Source organism: Labrus bergylta, chromosome 19 (genome assembly GCF_963930695.1).
Source record: "Labrus bergylta chromosome 19, fLabBer1.1, whole genome shotgun sequence".
Taxonomy (NCBI): Eukaryota; Metazoa; Chordata; class Actinopteri; order Labriformes; family Labridae; genus Labrus; species Labrus bergylta.
This window is the reverse complement of record NC_089213.1, coordinates 9179974-9189106: the sequence shown is the minus strand read 5'-3', so window position 1 is coordinate 9189106 and position 9133 is coordinate 9179974.

The following is a 9133-nucleotide window of genomic DNA, read 5'->3' as shown; positions in this document are numbered from 1 at the left end:
GTGGTGGGAGGAGGAAGATGGAAACAGAGAGAAGTCCGCAGGAGCAGATGTTGCAGTGCAATGCATGAAAGCTACCTGTGTTTAATTGGTGTGAATCATGTTGTGTGTCTTACTTCTGGAAACTTGGTTTCAAATTTACATATGCAGGCACATTAAGTACAAACAGCAGGGGGGTGGGGCAACCATAGTTATTTATGTAATCTCATAAGGGTATACAATTAGAATCCAGTGCGGCACTGGTAGCCTATCGCCTATAAGTGCGCAGTTAAGTTGTTATCCATAGTTAGGCGTAGGGATGTAAAGATTAATCGTAAAATCATGTTAAATCGATTCAAAGGTGTCAAGATTTACATGGGTACTCTGAAAAATGAATCCCAATAATATGGTGAGTGTCAGCAGCTGTAGAGTAGATTCAGCTGCAGAGTAAGATTTTGAAACTGAGAACTCACCACCATCTTTTAAATCAGAGGAGTGGAAGCATTTTAGCTTCCCCAAGACAGACAGGTGAGAAGATAACAGACAAGACAAAAACTGTGCAAATATTACAAGAAGACGGGGAACTACACAAATAGCACAACCAACATGATGCGGCATTTAATCCACACCACAACAAGAAGCTCCAATCACCTCCCCTTGTTGAGAGAAAAAAACACATTAAAAGGCCCAGCCACACCCTAAAGGAGTCTTTTTCAGTCATCATTTGTCTACAGTCTCATTTTGTTAAAAAAAATCGTATCGTAAACACAGTATCTTGAATCATATTGTATCGTGAGTTGAGTGAATTGTTAAATCGGCACGTAGCTGACATGATTGACAGGTGGGGGTGATGTAACAGTTCATCAAGAGGCTTAAAGGTCCCATATGATGCTTTTTCTGGTTTTATATGCCCTTTAGTGTGTTTTCCAAGTGTCCTGTACATGTTTAGGCACATCTATGTGCAAAAATTCAAAGTCCGCAGAAACGCGGCTTCTCCTACCTCCTCCTGTTAGCTGTAGCATTAGCCGCATGTAACACTCGGTTCTAGCGCCCCTCGATAAAAAATTGTCAGTCTGGCGTCATGGTCAGTGTGAGATCACTGATCTAAGTCCATTGGCTCGTTGTGGCAAGCCCTGCAGCTCATGTTGAATTTTCGAGACGCGTGCTGAGCAACTGACCAATAATGACAGAGCGGATCGGCAGACCAATCAGGGCAGACTTGGCCCACGTGGGGTCTAACAGTGTGGGCACAACAGAGGGTAGCTGATGGACTCAGAGCGTAGAGGGAGCAAGGAGGAGCAGTACATGAAAACAGACACTTTTTTCGGACTTTAGCTATTGTGAACGTACAAAAGTAGGTACATAGATTAAATATACAAACCCCAAAAAGGGCATAATATGGGCTCTTTAAAACCCGCCTCAGCTCCGGCTCTTTAGAATGTCATTAGGTTGATTGAAAGTTAGTCTGATACAGGATTTCCAGCATGGCAACTGCTGTTGATGAGCCTCCGGAGCCCCCTGCAGGAACAAATAGGGGATGTCACAAATAAAAAAAATCATAGAAATTAGAATCCTATACCAATGGAGAGAGTTACAATGACACCTCTCGTACTTAAAAAAAACACTTAACAGAAATGTCAACTTGTTTGTAGTGAAGCAGGAACATTTTCTTTCATTATTTTTTTTACATTTTCATAAAGGGCTCAGCTGAGAGTGACATTCACTGGTATCTTTTTACTGTATACACAATGCTCCTACAGGATTATTAGCCTCATACTCAAGCATCAGATGGTTTTTAACAGACAAGCTCCTCTTACCAAGTACTTTTACTGTTTCCAGGAGTCATGGCACTAAACACTGCAGACCAATTGTTTCCTATTTTTCACTTAATATTTAAGTGTTCCTTAGAGCAGCAAAAGGTCCCTACATAGTGGAAGAAGTCCACAATAGTCCCAGTGCCTAAGAGCAAATCCCTAAGGACATCAGTGATTTTAGACCTGTGGCCCTGACCTCGCTGGTCATGAAGTCATTTGAAAAGCTCATTAAGAGAGCTAGTCGGGGCTGTAGAGGAGTCACTGGATCCTCTACAGTTTGCTTATAGAAGGAAAAAATGGGTTGATGATGCTGTTTTAACTCTTCTTAATATGCTTTTTAAACACCTTGAAGGGCCAGGGACACATGCACATTTGCTGTTTTTAGATTTTTCCTCTGCTTTTAACACAATTCAGCCCCACATTTTAGCTCACAAACTGATCTCTTATTTTATCCTGTGTCCTGGCATTGTTGGATGGATTTTAGATTTTTTGGTGGACAGATCTCAGTGTTGAGAGTTAACAGCTCTGTGTCAGATATGTTGTTCTCCTCCACTGGTTCCCCACAGGACTGTGTCCTCTCACCAATTTTGTACATCCTGTATACAGATGACTTCCCATCCAGAAAGACACTTTCTGAAGTTGGCAGATGACACAGTCATTGTGAGTCTGTTACAGGGGGAAGGACACAGCACCGAGACCAGTGGTGGATGACTTTATTGGGTGGTGTGACGATTCCTTTTTAAATTTAAACATCAGTAAAACCAAGGACATGAAAATGGATTTTAGAAGGAAGCCAAATCCATCAATCCAAACGGAAATCAAGGGACAGACTGTAGAACAGGTTCAGTGTTATAAATACCTGGGTATTGTTAACGACAACCGGCTGACATTCAGTGACAATACAGATGCAGTTTGTAAGAAAGCACCGCACTGTCTGTACTTTCTCTACAAGTTAAACTGGTTTGATGTGTGCAGTAAATTGATGACACTTTTTTTATAGCTCCATGGTGGAGTCTGTGCTCACTTTCGGCTTCCATCACCTGGTTTGGTAGTCTGTCAATAACAGGTGACAAAAACAGGTTACAACACATAATTAAAGTTGCCAGTAAGATCATTGGTGTGAAACTACCTGATCTGTCTCTCACCTTCAAAAAGGGAGCTGCAGCTAAAGCTCGAGACATCTTACAGTGTCCTCGACATCCTCTGTCTGGTGAGTTTGAGCTTCTGCCTTCAGGCAGGAGATACAGATTGCCAAAAGCAAAGTCCAACAGGTTCAAAAGATATTTTTTTAGTCAGGCCAACAATGGTTTTTTTATTCTGGTTTTCATGATGGTTTTATGGACGTTTTTTATACATTCTCAGTCTTGTGTTGTTACTTGATGAACTCCTGTATTTCTGTATTTAATGCCTCTCACGGTGTCTGTTGTTTCTATTGTCTGATTCTATGTGCCTGTGTTCTATGTGTTTTTTTTTTTTTTTCTCCCCTGGCTGCAAAACAAAGTACAGTTGAAAGTTGGCATAAATGCACTTTTACCTTTTGGGACATTTTTAGAAAACTGCTTTTAAACCTTTTGAACCTCAGTTTGTAACTATTTGACATAGGTGTACTGTTTTATCAATTTTAAACATTTACATTTTTACCTATTTAAGTACATTTTAGGCTTTATCTCATACACCTGATTTTATCTGCATGTTATCCATAATGGTTTTTACTCTAAGGGCATTACATCACTCTTTCTTCAATTGACTTTGTTGCTGTCTTTTAATTATTTCTATAGGGTTAGATTTGATCATAAGACGTACAGGCGAAACCGACCTGAGGAAGAGAATATGTTTACTGACGATGTATCCAAATATAATTTACATGTCATACCAGCAGCACATACAGCAACAGTATGGCAGCTTTCAGTAGCAGCTCACACTTCCTTATGCTGCAGTCTTTGACATAACGTCTGGTGTTTCCACGGCAACATGTTGTGTCTATCATGGCCTTCAAACTCATTTATAGTTCCTTTTTCAAGCACTTTTTGTTGTTTCTTGTTTAACTTTCTTGCATGGAGAGGTTTTTCTGACTATTGGTCAGCACATGTCAGAACAAGTCGTCTCCTTTTCCTACATGTCATCACCGAGCTTACTAAAAGGTGTTTGGTTAAACTGTAACTTTCCCCTCAGAAATGCACAACATGAATTCGACAGAATCTTCCGCATTGTTGCACTGGCCTTGAGGCGACTGAGCAGACACAGAGCCCAGATAATAATATTGTTACATCTCTTGGAGTTTTCAAGGTGCCACGGCGAAGGTCCCTCTGACACCGCTTTGAAAATGTATTCATTAGGAGTCACAGGCTGGCAAGGTTAGAGACACATGAAAGGGCTCTGGGAACACTGTGTTGGAAATGGTTTGTCTGCGAGGTCGAGCTGGCGTTCTGCTGCTTTATTCACTCCTCCAGGAAAACTGACGTGGTTAAGGAAGACTAAGCGAAATATAAGGGGCTTTTATTCTTCTAAGATAATGACCTCTTTAAGGTGAAGTTAAACCGACTGATCTGAGCTTTTTTCCCAGAATTCCGTTCTGTCTATCTTCATTTTGATGATGTAGAAGTAAAGGTACAACAGGAGAAGGTTTTGCTGTTTTCTACCTAATTTCCCTCCAGCGAATAATAACTGTATTTCTGATTCTGATCTTACCCTAACCCATAGGGAGGAATGCTGATATAATACAGTTGTACTAAGAACTTGTGTGCCAACGACCATCACTTCTTCAACTAAGGACAAATATGTGAAGACTTAACACTGCACACTCTCCAGGTATTTCTTACACAAGTTTAGGTCAGTCCCTGCACACACCGAAGAGCTCTTACAATGATTAAAAACACATTTTTAATAATTCTATTTTCAAAAGTAATTGTTTGTTTATGATTCAATTTCGAGTTGTTCTGTTGTGCAAAAGAAAAACACCATGACAAATCGTGTTTGTTAACATACTATTCTGATTTTAATTCACCAAAAAGAAGAAAAGCCTCCCCAAACGAGCACCATCGTGAGTCTGCTTCACCTTACATTTGTAGTTTTTGGGGGTTAGAACTAGAAATGTTCCTATAGCATCGAGGGGTTGCACGACAGTCATGTGATATAGACGAGTCAATATCGACTAGTCACTGATGAAGTTATAAGTGAAACCATGATAGAAGGGAATGCTTTGCAACCAGCAAAAATATTGATTTGCTTCTCTTTTTTTTAAAGTTAGATTTTTGGGCTTTTTATGACTTTATTTTAAATATAAGCGAGTGGATAGAGTCGGAAATGGCCGCATGACACAGCGGACATGTGGCTGCAGAAGCTGGGGATGGCAGCTGAGCGGCTGTGTGGCAACCGGAAGGTCGAGGGTTTGATCCCCAGCTCCTGCAGCCACATGTCCACTGCGTCCTTGGGCAAGACACTTTACACCGAATTGCTCCCGCTGCTTCGTCGGCGGTTTATGATGTGTATGAATGGGATTAGTCACTTGTGATGGTCTCACTACACAGCAGCCGCACATCAGTGTGTGTGAATGGGTATGAATGGGTAAGTGTGACATGCGGTGTAAAAGCGCTTTGAGTAGTCTGAAGACTAGAAAAGCACTATTTAAGCTCAAGTCCATTCACCATTTACCTTTGGGATGAGAGTTGATAGACTCTACCAACTGAGCCACAGTGGATTTGTATAAAGTAGAGTAATGCAAAATGAAGAATGGAAAGGATCGCTTTACTAAAGACAAATAATCAAAAATACTATAAATAAACATGCTAATAAACAAGAAACACCAGCTGCACCTTAATATAAAGTGTTAAACAGTTCACATTTGTCAATCAGCCAAGTTTTAAAATAAGCTCTCCAGCTCCAGGATCTATAATTACAAATACTTTGAAAGCTCCTGCTTGTGATAGATTGCTCCCCTGTGAGTTTATGACATCAATCAATTAGAGTAATAGCTTCAGCTTTGACCAAATATTAGCAGATAAGATATGCCAACTTGTTTGAGAACATCCAATAACTTTGGGAATAATAAGCGTTTGATTTCAAAGTCACTCCAGGTGGTTAATTTAGTTGAACAAGAACGCTCTAACGGCGAAGTTAGATTAAAGCGGGCACAGCTGCAGCTTTGACCCGCAGAATTTATTTCCATATTCACAACCTTAGAGAAGAAAAGATTCTTTGGAAGAAACAAGCTGGAACTGAAGAAAATCCGACATGAGGACATGCAAAAATATGCAAGAAAGAATAGATATGACTCTGATAGCCCCCCCCCCCCAACTCTCTCCTCCATGCCACTACATCTTCATTTTTATCTTATCGAAGGACGTGAAATTACTAATTGATTTTTTTCTTTGTGACAGTATACCAGACCCTGAAGCTATTTCTACAGCACAATGGGGAGTCCTAGCAGATGATCAGTTTGAGTTTTTTGTACCTTGGGGTCGATTCAGGATTATTCAGAGAGACTTACATGCAGAGGGGAAAGAGCAGCTCGTTGTGGTCCTGTGCTGAGTGACAGTGAAACACTCGAGCAGTGGTGGTTCAAGAGTCTGTTGGGGCCCTGGGCAATATTTCACAGGGGCCCCCTCCAACCAGGTATTCATCAGCATTATGTTAGGAATAATCAGACACCAACAAAAAATAAAAAGTAAAAATGTAAGCATAAAGGACATTTAAAGCCTTATCTTAAATATGAATAGTTTTCTTTAGGAATAAACCCACACTATGAGGCCGGTGCTCATCAACGCTCTATAAGCAATGATTCTATGAATGTTGCTAACTATAGATGGCGGACACCATAATGTTATGCTAGCAGAGGTTATGTTATTTATGTGTATCTCTCCCAAAGTTAAGGCTAGACTTGCAGCGTTCAGTCATTTGCTATTTTATTAAATCGTCCATATCTGCTCCACTCAAACATATCCGTTTGCTCCCCCCCCCCCCCCCCCGGACTAATGAATGCGTCATTGCGTTTGCAGTGCAACTAGAGTGAGTGCTGTCAAATGGGCCCCCCTTATGGAGGTGTCTGTCATTGCAAACTTTGTGTTGTGTAGTGCTCTGGTTTACAGTTTTTCACCCCAATGTTTTCATGCTTCCCTTTTTCCAACAGCCTTAGCTAGAGACATGTTTTTTAGGCTGTCTGTCTGTCCTTTCCTACGTATACCTTTTGTTCCATTTATAGGATTCTGGTATCCTTTTTTTCCCCATAAATTACCTCTAGGACTCAGGAATGAAACAATTAACTTAATCAAACATTGACGTCATCATTGTGACGTCACCAATTGGATTCTGAAGAGGCTGTTTGAAGCCCAACGCTCTGCTCCGTTTCAAATACGCAGCGAGTCTATTTTCACCGGAGTACGCTGCAGGCACGCATCAAGCTGGACAGAATATGACAGCCCGGACAGGAATTCAGACAAGGAAACGCACAGAGCATCCGGTCAATTTCAAAATAAAACACAATATACGGACTCGTGATCGTATTTTTCATCACTTTATAAACATCACGTCAAAACAGGAACCGAATTAACAACAATGCATCTTCAGAAAGACAAAGCAACATGTTGATTGTATGTTTTTCTCTTGTAGTTCTCCTGTGATGTGTCATGGGTGCGCTCTGCTGCGCTGACATCCCAGAAACGGATCCAGTGTGAATGGGCGCGAGCCGTCCGACGGAGCAAAACCGTGGCGCTGACGGACCGAGTATGTGTGAATTGGGGGTTAGCCTTTAGCCGCTGGCTAAACATAAGGCCCTAAAAAGTAAGCCATCACGCCCAGAGACTGTATAAACGAGTATGTGGTATGATTTAGTGCAATTCTTCCAAGGGAGGAGAATAGACTATTTTTGATAAGAGCCAGAAACATTTTAGACATATTCAGGTCCACTTCACCCCCAACCCTGTCATCAAAGCATTTAACAAAGTATTCCTTATAACATTTTTGGTTTTTATATTTAAAAATGTGAGAGCAGAATGTTTGAGTTTCCTTCGCTGAAGGTTGGTACTTTGCTGAGTGCTTTTTATGGCTGAGGCTTTGTGTTTGTGTGTTGTTGAGCTTTTTCTTGGTAATAGATTGTAAAGAGAAGGATGGAGGTGGTTATTCTTGCCCTGAAAGTAAAGCTTGATGGCCGAGTAATTGTTGTAATTAAAGAAGGTCAAAACATTAGCCTGTGGTCGTAAAACACAACAGTGAATCAGGGAGGAAGTTCCTGCGTTCTCCGTTGTTTAAAACCCTACTCTTGGTTCACCGAGTTTCTATGTTAGATGAAACCTCTTTGAGCGTAGGAGTGGGTTGTGAATGTCTGTTTGATGGTATATGTAAGAGACGGCGATAGTCCATTCTTAGCTACAACAAGCCCACATCATAATGATAGACTGCCTGTTATCACTGTGTGTCGGCTGTGGATAAAGAAATGTCAGGTGGATACCACACTGAGGCCACTTCTCCTTGCAAAATGGTTATTTCTCTCTACTTCATGAGAGAATTGAGTGTGAATGTTGATGCAAATAAACATGAGGTTATTGAATATGCAATGGAAAATGCACCATTTTAAGCCAAGTGATAGCATGTTCAGCTGAGTGTAATTGTGCAGAGGAAAAGAAGCAAGGATACAATAAGTGGACTTCCTCACTACATCGTGTAAACTAAGGTTTGCAGAAAGTTTTCTCTGAGTTGAATTGTTCTTGGTTGAGGTAGGTATCCCTCAGGGCCTGTGTCCACCAATGCTGTTTTTTTTGAGCTGGAAGCACTCAAGACCCCAGTTTCAGTGCACTTCTCAACGGTGCTTATTGTTAAGAAAGTCAACTTCCTGTTCCCTAGGAAAGGACAGCTTTGCTTTGCTTATATTAAGGAAACATCACCAAGAAATAATAAAAAGATTTTAGACTTGGAAATTGTGCACTGAGAAAATTGAATAAGTGTTTCCTTCGCCATTGTTGTTGACAAAGCTAATATTTTTTTTGACTGAGTGCCAAGCGACAAAAAACAACTGATGCTGAGTGCAGTTTTGTACTCTGGGTGCTGAGCACTCAAAACACTGAACTGCATTGGTTTTGCATTATAAATGGGGGCTGCGAGGGCAAGAAAAATTGGCATTAGTGGACACAGCCTCTGAAACATATCCCATATTTAATTCTATTGGGAGCATCTTCTTTGCTCATGCAAATAGTAAAATACAAATAATTAAACATTCTGATATTGTTGGTAAGCTAGAAAACATATAGCGGAGGGCTGCAGTCACTATGTCCAAACTAGATGTTGATGGGATACCAGTTGCCCCCGGTTTACCAGCTAAAGTTTAATATAATCTGGAGGAAGAGAATTCTTTG